The sequence below is a fragment of the Petaurus breviceps genome, unplaced genomic scaffold (genome assembly GCF_028583685.1).
Source record: "Petaurus breviceps papuanus isolate PSGF00001 unplaced genomic scaffold, PetGlider_PUasm1.0 38, whole genome shotgun sequence".
NCBI lineage: Eukaryota > Metazoa > Chordata > Mammalia > Diprotodontia > Petauridae > Petaurus > Petaurus breviceps.
Window position 1 is genome coordinate 6,020,362 of NW_027186304.1, and position 9,861 is coordinate 6,030,222.

The 9,861-nt window shown below is 39.2% G+C and overlaps 1 pseudogene; it reads left to right on the top strand.

Moving 5' to 3' along the window:
• The first annotated feature begins 368 nt into the window (after positions 1–368).
• On the top strand, positions 369–896 carry LOC138169906 (adenosine deaminase domain-containing protein 1 pseudogene; annotated as a pseudogene).
• Positions 897–9,861: the final 8,965 nt, after the last annotated feature.

A 9,861-nucleotide genomic window follows, 5' to 3' on the forward strand; every position in this document is an offset into this window, starting at 1 on the left:
TATTTTTTTAAAGGTTAAGAAATGGCCTACCAGTTCCAGATTTCCAATTACATTACAAAATGGTAATCCTCAAGACAATGTGCTACCGGTTATGAAATAGAGTGGTTCCTTAGCAGAGCGATTAGACCATAGTAATCTAGTGTTTGATAAAGATGAAGATACAAGCTTTGAGAGTAAGAACTGACCATTTGAGAAAAAAATTGCTGAGAAAACTGGAAATTAGTTTGGCAGAAACTAGGCATAGACCAATATTTCATACCATGTCCAAGATCAGGTCAAAATGGCTACCTTCTGGCCTGGCAGTAGCAGCAGTGCTGGAGCAGGAGGTGGAGGCAGCAGCCAGGATGGCCACTCAGAGACCCGAGAAAATGTCTGGTAACAAGGACTGGTTTCAGAGTTCCCAGGTTCCTAGCTTTGTTCATATGTTAAAGAAGAGATTGTCAATTGAACCTTCTTCAACAGTAATGAATAGTCCTCCAGGATATTCAGTATCAGAAGATTATAATGTGTTGAATTTAGCTTCTAAGGTTACAGAGATCATAGAATCACTGCTTTCCAAAGTAGTCCTGCCTAATCAAAATACTGTCCTTCATCCAAAGAAGATTCTCAAGGAATTCATCATGAAGTACAAACATAGAGAGATCAGTCCAGAGTCAGCCCTCCATCAGTTTGCACAAATGCAGCATGTGCAACTTGACCTTAGGAAAACTGCCACAACAGGTGATGTTATGGGTCCTTATTTTGCCTTTTGTGCTGTGGTAGATGGTATTCAATATAAAACTGGCCCAGGACAGAATAAAAAGGAGTCTTGGTCCAATGCAGCCAAGCTGGCCCTTGATGAGCTTTTGCAGTTGGACAATCCTGATCTGAGGAATGTAGAAACCTCAGCTCTCTAGGCTTAAGCATTTTGGCCTCTGGTCCCTAAAGAAACCTTGACAGGGCTCCCAAAACAACTGTTTTCTCTTTCCTGAATGATTCCCTATGATGACCCATATTGACCTGATTTTCCAAAATGGTGACCTTCAGTTCTGAGAAACAACAGCAGAGAGTCAGAAATTATAGAGAAGCAACCAAAAAGCTTTGGCTGTAAAATGCACCAAAAACCATGGGAAAAAAGTTTTAGTTACCAGCAAGCTGTTGTTCCACCAAAGACATGTTGTATTAAATGAACATACACTTGTAATACTATTTTTTCATGCATATGTAGATGTTTTATGATTAGTAAAGTTCAAATAATAAAAAAGAAAAAAAAGCTTTAAAAATGATCAGGTCAAAATGGATAAATGATTTTGATATAATGCATGATACCAAAAGTAAATTAGGGCAGCATGGAAAAATGTCCCTGTCAGATCTATGGATAAGGGAAGAGTTTGTGACCAACCAAGAGATAAAGAGGATTGTGGGGAATACAATAGATAATTGTGATTACATGAAATTTTAAAAAAAAAACTTTTGCTCAAACAAAACTAATACAGCCAAAATTAGAAGGAAAACAGGAAACTGGGGAAAATATTATAGCAAGTTACTCTGATAAAGGTCTCTTTTTTCAAATACATAGGGAACTGAGCCAAATTTATTCCAAAAAATAAAATAAAATCCATTCCCCAGTTGATAAATGGTCAAAGTATATGAATACACAATTTTAAGAAGAAATCAAAGTAATCAATAGTCACGTGAAAAAATTATCTAAATCACTACTGATTAGAGAAATTCAAATTAAAACAACTCTGATACACCAATTATACCAATCAGATTAACTAACCTAAAAAAAAGGAAACTGAGAAATGCTGAAGGGAATGTGGAACATTGGATTCACTCATTCACTACTGGTAGAGTTGTGAACTAGTCCAACCATTCTGGAGAACAGTTTGAAACTACTCCCAAAGGGCTATAAAATTATGCATATCCTTTAACCCATTAGTACTTCTGCTAGGTCGATATCCCAAAGGGGGAAAATAAAAGGGAAAAGGACCTATTTGTACAAAAAGAAATATTTATAGCAGCCTTTTTACGGTGGCAAAGAATTGAGGTGGTTTTCATCAATGAGGTAATGGCTGAGCAGAGCAGAATGGTTTCAGAAAAACCATGACATATGAACTGATGCAAAGTAAAGTGAGCAGAACCAGGAGGATGCTGTACACGGTAATAGCGATATTGTAAGGATGTTCAGCCTGAAAGATTTAGTTACTCTGATCAAGCAAGTATCCCAAGAGAGAAAAGTGATGAACTCTGAATACAAAGTGCAGTATAGCTTTTTCTATTTTCTTCATATTTGTTGTTTTATTTTGCTTGTTCTTTCTTTAACAACACAGCTTATATGGAAATATGTTTTGCATTACTTCACATGGGAAAAACAAAAACAAAACCCAACGATGCAAGACAATTCAAAATGATCCAGGACCTTGAGCGGTATGACTTCATATGAATCACCAACATCTTATTGTTTGACTGCTCAGGAGGTGGGAGGGGAGCAAGAAGGAGGAGAAAAAGTTAAAACTCAAAATTTTGAAAAAAAAATTTTTTTTTGCTTTTTTGGAGGGGGAAGACAGGGAAATTGGGGTTCGGTGACTTGCCCAAGGTCACACAGCTAGCTTTTTGTGTTAGGTGTCTGAGGCCGGATTTGAACTCGGGTCCTCCTGACTCCATGGCTGCACCATTATTCTGCTCACTGCACCACCTAGCCACCCCTAAAAAAATCTTTAAAAATTTCATGAAATTACAGAAAATATTTAATGAAATAAAATATATTTGAAAATTGTTAAAGCTCGGCAAGTCCTCAACACATATTAAGTACCTAAATAAGTGTTTGTTTCCTTTCTTATTTACCAAATATTCCCCATATTCCTTGACAAGTTCCTCATATGTCCCCTCAGTGGTATGCATATCTGAATCTCTGATGGTGGGAAAATTCTTTTTAATTTGCTTTTCCTCCCACGATGCCAAAAATAACCTAGGCAAATCACAATCCTGAACTTCATTAAGCAAGTCTTAACTATGTTGTCCTGTCAGTGAGAGGTTATTCTAATTGATAGACCTCTAAGTCAGGACAATATAGGTTTAAGTCTTCCTTTGATACATGATGGTTCATGTAAACCTGAACAATTCACTTAGTCTTTCAGTTTTCTGGAGAACTCTCTAAGATTATAACTTGTAGAAAGGGTATTGACTTGCATTGGTAGGTGCTTTTACTCACCAAATTGATCTCTATATGAGTGACATCACAGATTCCGAGAGCAGAGCCAAGATGGAAGAGTAAAAGCAGAGACTTGCTTGAGATCCTCCCCTAAACCCTTCCAAATGCCTGTAAAAAATATTATAAACTAATTCTAGAGCTGCAGAACCTGCAAAATGACAGAGAGAAACATATCTCCAGACAAAGACAGCCTAGAAGGTGCGCAGGAGGGGTGTATTGCACCACGTTGGGAAAGGAGCAGAGTCCAACAAGTGCTGTGACAGCATAGACAGAGCTAGAGAAGGTCTCAGGGAACTGAATCACAGTCAGCTTTGGTGGTTTCCAGACTTTTTGGCTCACAAACACCAAAGAAAGCATAGAAAGTCGGTGGGAAAGCTCTGTCAGACCCAAGTGAGAGAGGAGTGCCATCTGGCCTCAGGCAGGGGTGGTGGAGGTGGTGGTGACAGTGGTAGCAGTGGTAGGAGCAGCAATAGCAGAGTGACAATTGCTTTTGGAGCTCCAGGCCCACAGACAATGTGGGGATAAAGCAGCCAATCAGAGGACGATTGAAGGGATCTGGCACTGAGGTAGGACTCTGTTGCTTTGCCCTGCTGGGATCTAGGTCACTGTCCAGGGGGGGGGGGGAGGAGGAGCACTGGTGTGGTGGACCTTGTGGCTACAGTGGAAAGGGAATTCTCCTAACAGTTCCAAGGCAGCAAAGATTGCCTGTGGTCATTCACAGACTAGAGCACAGGACAGGAAAGTAGTAAGCACTGCTCCTGTGATCATACCATTCATACTGCCGAAAATTTATAAATCCTTAGAAATGTCTCTGAAAACAAGTGCACAAAACCCCTGAAGCCTGAGACAGTACAATCACCCCCACTGCAAGCAGAGTCCTACCTGGACAAAGAGTTAGAAAGTCAAGTATTTAGCTGGGAAAATAAGCAAACTTTAAAAAAAAATACCTCAGACTAGAGAATCTTGGTGACAAAGAAAATCAAAATATACAACCAGAAGAAGACAATAAACTCAAAACTCCTACATCCAGAGCCTCCAAGAAAAATAGGAATTGGTTTCATGCAATGGAAGAACTTAAAAAAGGATTTTGAAAATTAAGTAAGAAAAGTAGAGGAAAAATTTGGAATATAAATGAGAATGAAGCAAAAAAAAATACTGATGAATGAGACAACAGTTTGCTAAAGAAGAACCAAAAATACTGAAGAAAATAACACCTTAAAAATAGACTACCTCAAATAGCAAAAGAGGCCCAAAAAGCTAGTGAGGAGAACAATGCCTTAAAAAGAAGAATGGTCAAATGGAAAAAGAGGTTCAAAAGGTCACTGAAGAAAATAATTCTTTAAAAATTAGAAGGGGGCAAATGGAAGCTAATGATTTTATGAGAAATCAAGAAATTATAAAACGGAACCAAAAGAATGAAAAGATAGAAGGCAACATGAAATATTTCATTACGAAAACCAGTGACCTGGAAAATATATCCAAGACAGATAATTTAAAAATTATCAGACTCCCTGAAAGCCATGATGAAAAAAAGAACCTAGACATCATTTTTCAAGAAATTATCAAAAACTGTGCTGATATTCTAAAACTAGAGGGGAAAATAGAAATTGAAAGAATACTCCAATCATCTCTTGAAAGAGATCACAAAATGAAAAACCCTGAGAATATGGCAGCCAAATTCCAGAGTTCCCAGGTCAAGAAGAAAATATTGAAAAAAGCCGGTTTTGTGGAAACATAATAAGGATAATACAAGATATAGCAACCTCTACATTAAGGGATCAGAAGGCTTTCAATATGATATTCTGGAGGTCAAAGGATTTAGGATTAAAACCAAGAATCACCTACCCAGCAAAATTGAATATAATATTTCAGAGGAAAAAACATGGTTATTCAATGAGATAGAGGACTTTCAAGTATTCTTGATGCAAAGACCAGAGCTGAATAGAAAATCTGACTTTGAAATACAAGAATCATGAAAAGCAGGACAAGGCAAACAGGAAAGAGAAATCATAAGGGACTTGTTAAATTTGAATTGTTTACATTCCTTTTTTTAATGCTTTATTATTAATTTATGATTTACATCATCCGTTTCCGCCATATTTTGAGTTACAAATTTTCTCCCCATTTCTCTCCCACCCACTGCCCCAAAATAGCAGTCCCATAGGATATCCTATCCTCCAATCTGCTCTCTCCCACATTTCCCCCAAACCCCTTACCGCATTTCCAGTGGATCTCTATGCCTCAGTGCCTGCACATCCCATTTCATAATTACATGTAAGATGGTATTAATAATAGTATATATATATATATATACACACACATGTATACATATATATATATACATATTTGAATATTTTATTTCAAAACTTTCAATTCCAGATTCAATCCCCTCCTTCCCCATCAACCACCCCTACTGGGAAGACACGCAGTTCAGTATAGGTTGCACATATGTTGCTAATGCAAAACAATAACAGTAGATACATTGTAAAAGACTGACTACACTTCCCTCCCTCCCATCCCACCTCCCACCCACTCTACTCTCCACTTTGATCCCATCTATTTTCAAAAGTGAGTGCTTCCAACCTCCCTCCCCCCCCAGCCTACCCTCCCTTCTATCATCCACCCTCTCATCCCCTTTTCCCCCTATTCTCCTGGAGGGTGAGATACCCTATTTAGTGTGTATTTCACTCCCTCCTCAAGCCAGATTCAATAGGAATAAGGTTGACCCATTCCCTTTTGCCTTCCTATTTTTCCCCTCCATTGTAACCATTTTCCCTTGCCTGTTCTGTATGAGACAGTTTACCCCAATCTGTCTCTCCCCATCTCCTCTCATTATGTTCCTCTCTCACTCACCTCTTAATTTCACCTTTTAAGTATCATCCTTTCTTGCTAAATTGATCCTGTGCCCTCTATCTATGTATACCTGTAAACATATATACACACATTCACATATGTATTCATATGCCCATATACCCTCATATAAAGACATATATATATTTCTAATCCCTTCAACTACTGAGAAAAGTTTCATAAGTTACAAATATTGTTTTTTCCATGTAGGAATGTTAATAGTTCAATGATTCCTTTTCCCTGTTTACCTTCTCATGCTTCTCTTGCTTCTTGTAACTGAAAGTCAAATTTTCTAATTAACTCTGGATTTTTCAGCAAGAATGCTTGAAAGTCCTCTATTCCACTGAATTACCATATTTTCCCCTGAAACAGGATACTCAGTTTTGCTGGGTAGGTGACTCTTGGTTTTAATCCCAGCTCCTTTGATCTACAGAATATCATACTGGAAGCCCTTCAGTCCCTCAGTGTAGAAGCTGCCAGATTCTGGTTTATCCTGATTGTGTTTCCACAATATTCAAATTGTTTCTTCCTGGCTGCTTATAATATTCTATCCTTAATGTGGGAATTCTGGATCCTGGCTATAATATTTCTAGGAGTTTTCTTTTTGTGATCTTTTTCAGGAGGTAGATTCTTTCAACCTCTATTTTGCCCTCTGGTTCTAAAACATCAGGGCACTTTTCTTTGAGAACTTCCTGGAGGATGATTTCTAGGTTCTTACTTTGGTCATGGCTTTCAGGCAGTCCAATAATTTTTAAATTATCTCTCCTGGATCTATTTTGCAGGTCAGTGGTTTTTCCCATGAGATATTTCACATAGAAAGCCTTCTAGTCTGTCATTTGTTTGGATCTGTTTAACAGCATCTTGATTTCTCATAAAGTCATTAGCTTACATTTGTTCCAATCTAATTCTGAAGCAATGATTCTCCTCATTGAGTTTTTGAGATTCTTTTTCCATCAGGCAAATTCGACTTTTTAAGGCATTCTTCTCCTCATTGCCTTTTTGGGCCTCCTTTACCATTTGAGTCAGTCTGTTTTTTAAGGTATTATTTTCTTCAGTCAGGCTGTTGACTCTCATTTTAAAATTTTCTTGCATTGTTCTCATTTCTCTTCCCAATTTTTCCTCCACTTCTCTTATTTGGTTTTCAAAATCTTTCTTAAGTTCCTCTATGGCCTGTAATCAGCTTGTATTTTCCTTTGAAGCTTTTAGTGCAGGAATTCTGACTTCACTGTTTTCCTCCTGTTCCATGCCTTGCTCCTTGTCCCCAAAATAGGAGTGTAATGTTGGAATCTTCTGTCTGCTTTGTTTCCTTTGCCTGCTCATTTTACCACTCAATTATTTGACTTTTGGGCTGTTTGCCACAGTAGGACTCTGCCACCAGACAGGGGAGCTTTCGTCCCAAATACTTGGATTTTCTCAGCTGCCGGAGTTATTAGATGGTGCCCTCTCTGAGGTCTCCACACGCTCTGGCAGGCTGGACACACACCCCAGGACTTCCACCCTAGACTTCAATCTAGATCCAAGCAGGTCAAAGCAAGAGCGATGACCCCTCAGACTGGTGCTTGGTGCCCCTACACTCTGCAGGCCAGGAGCTGAAGCCTGTGGTGCTGGCTGGCTGTGCTGGTGTCTCAGAGGCTTCTCACCCTGGGGGTAAAAGCCATGCACTCCCACTTACTGGTCCCAAAGTCCAGACTGTACTGACCTCTCACTTTGTCCTTTGTGTCTATGTGTTGATAAATCTGGAAACGGCCACAGCTGCTGCTGATCTGGAGTCCCTCTGGCTGGAGGGTTGTCAGGCCCACCCTGGGGCTATAGCCTCGGCATGGGGTTGGGCTCAGCTCCCAGAGTGCTGTGCTGGATTCCTGCCGGCCTGCTGGGCTGTCCTCAGTGGGAGGTTAGCTTCTCTGTGTCATTTTCTGGGTTCTGCAGCTCCAAAGTTTGTTTAGAGTCCCCTTTTACATGGATTGGGGAGGCTGGAAGCCGGAACTGCGGGAAGGTCGTGCTTCTACTCCGCCATCTTGGCTCTGCCCCAATCTGTTTACATTCTTACATGGAAAGATGATATTTGTAACTCATGAGACTTCTCAGTGTTATGGGAGTTGGAGGGAATATATATATGTGTGTGTGCATGTGTGTGTACATACATACATACATACATACATACACATATATAGACAGAGGGCAATCTAAAAAAAATTAAGGTGTGAGAGAGGAATAGTGGGAGATGGAGGAAAGGAGAGATAGAATGGGGCAAATTATCCCACAAGAAAAATGGAGGGGAAGAGGGGCAAGTGAGAGGGAATGAGTGACCCTTACTGTCATTGGATTTGGCTTAAGGAGGGAATAACATACACACTCAATTTTGCATCTTACCCTACAGGAAAGTAGAGGGAAGGGAATAAGAGAGGGGGGAATGATAGAAGTGAGGTCAGATTGGGGGAGGGACTATTCAGGAGTAAGCACTTTTGAAAAGGGATGGGGTCAAAGGAGAGAATACAATAAATGGGGTGAGGATGGGATGCAGGGAAATATAGTTAGTCTTTCACAACATGGCTATTACGGAAGAGTTTAGTATAACCACACATGTATAACCTGTATTAAATTGCTTGCCTTCTGATTGAGGGTGGGTGGGAAGGGAAGAAAGAATAGAGTTTGGAATTCAAAATTTTAAAAACCAATGTTAAAAATTGTTTTTTAAAGGCAACTGGGACACAAGATATACAAGCAATGGGGTATAGAAATCTATCTTGCCCTACAAGAAAGTGATGAGGGCTATAGAGGGTGATGGAGGGGAGGACAGACTAGGTGAGGGGTAATTAGAATGCATGCTCATATAGGGAGGGGGAGGGGACAGATGGGAAGAAAATTGGGAATTCAAAATCTTGTGGAAATTAATGTTGAAGACTAAAATTAATTAATTATTTTTTTAAAAAAATCACAGATTCAGTCTGTGGTCTATTCCTGTCACTTAGAGACAACAATATTATTCTTCCTATGTATAGGTAAGTATGATACAGGGTAAAGAGAGAGATGCCCTAAAGGAATGAGAAGACACTTTTAGCTCAAGGGATGTGGGAAGGCTTTGATGAGGAGGTGACAACTGATCAGAGCCTTGAAAGAAAGAAGAAATTTTAGAATAGAAAATAACATAAAAATATGTAGAGAAGAAGAGGGATCACTTTCCAGAAAGCATAGGTGATGGACTGTATGGATGTTAGGAATGCTAAAGCATTTTTTTAACTGATTATTCAAACAGTAGCAATTATATGGGACAAGAACAATAAAGTACTGTGAGGTGTTGGTAAGGGAGGGCATAATATTTGAACATTAGCAGGCCTGTTTCTGGATGAATGGTTGGATAGGATGTGAAACATAGTGTGGGGTTAGTCAGATTAGTAGTTTAAAGAGAACTTTCATTCACTCATCCACCTATATATAATATATCAGGATCATTACTTTTTTTTCTCTAAGATGGCTGGATGCTATTAGGTACTTTACAAATGTTGCTGCAAGCCAGCTTCCTCCTTACCTTGCCTCCTTTAGTCCCTGCTGGGACTCCCCAGTCCACATAATTCAGAGTTTCCTGGGCCTACCCTAGAGAATCTATTCTAGACCTCGGTTCAATCTAATCTGGCCCTGCTATCAGCTAGTTTTATAACCTTGGAGAAGTTTCTTCATATCTCTGAATCTTATTCTCAGTGAAAAGATAATAACTAAGAATAATAAAGCTAATAAATAAGAATAATAAAAGCTAACATTTATAGAGCATTCACTGTGTGCCAGGTACTGTGCTAAGCAGCTTACACTAATTACCTCACTTG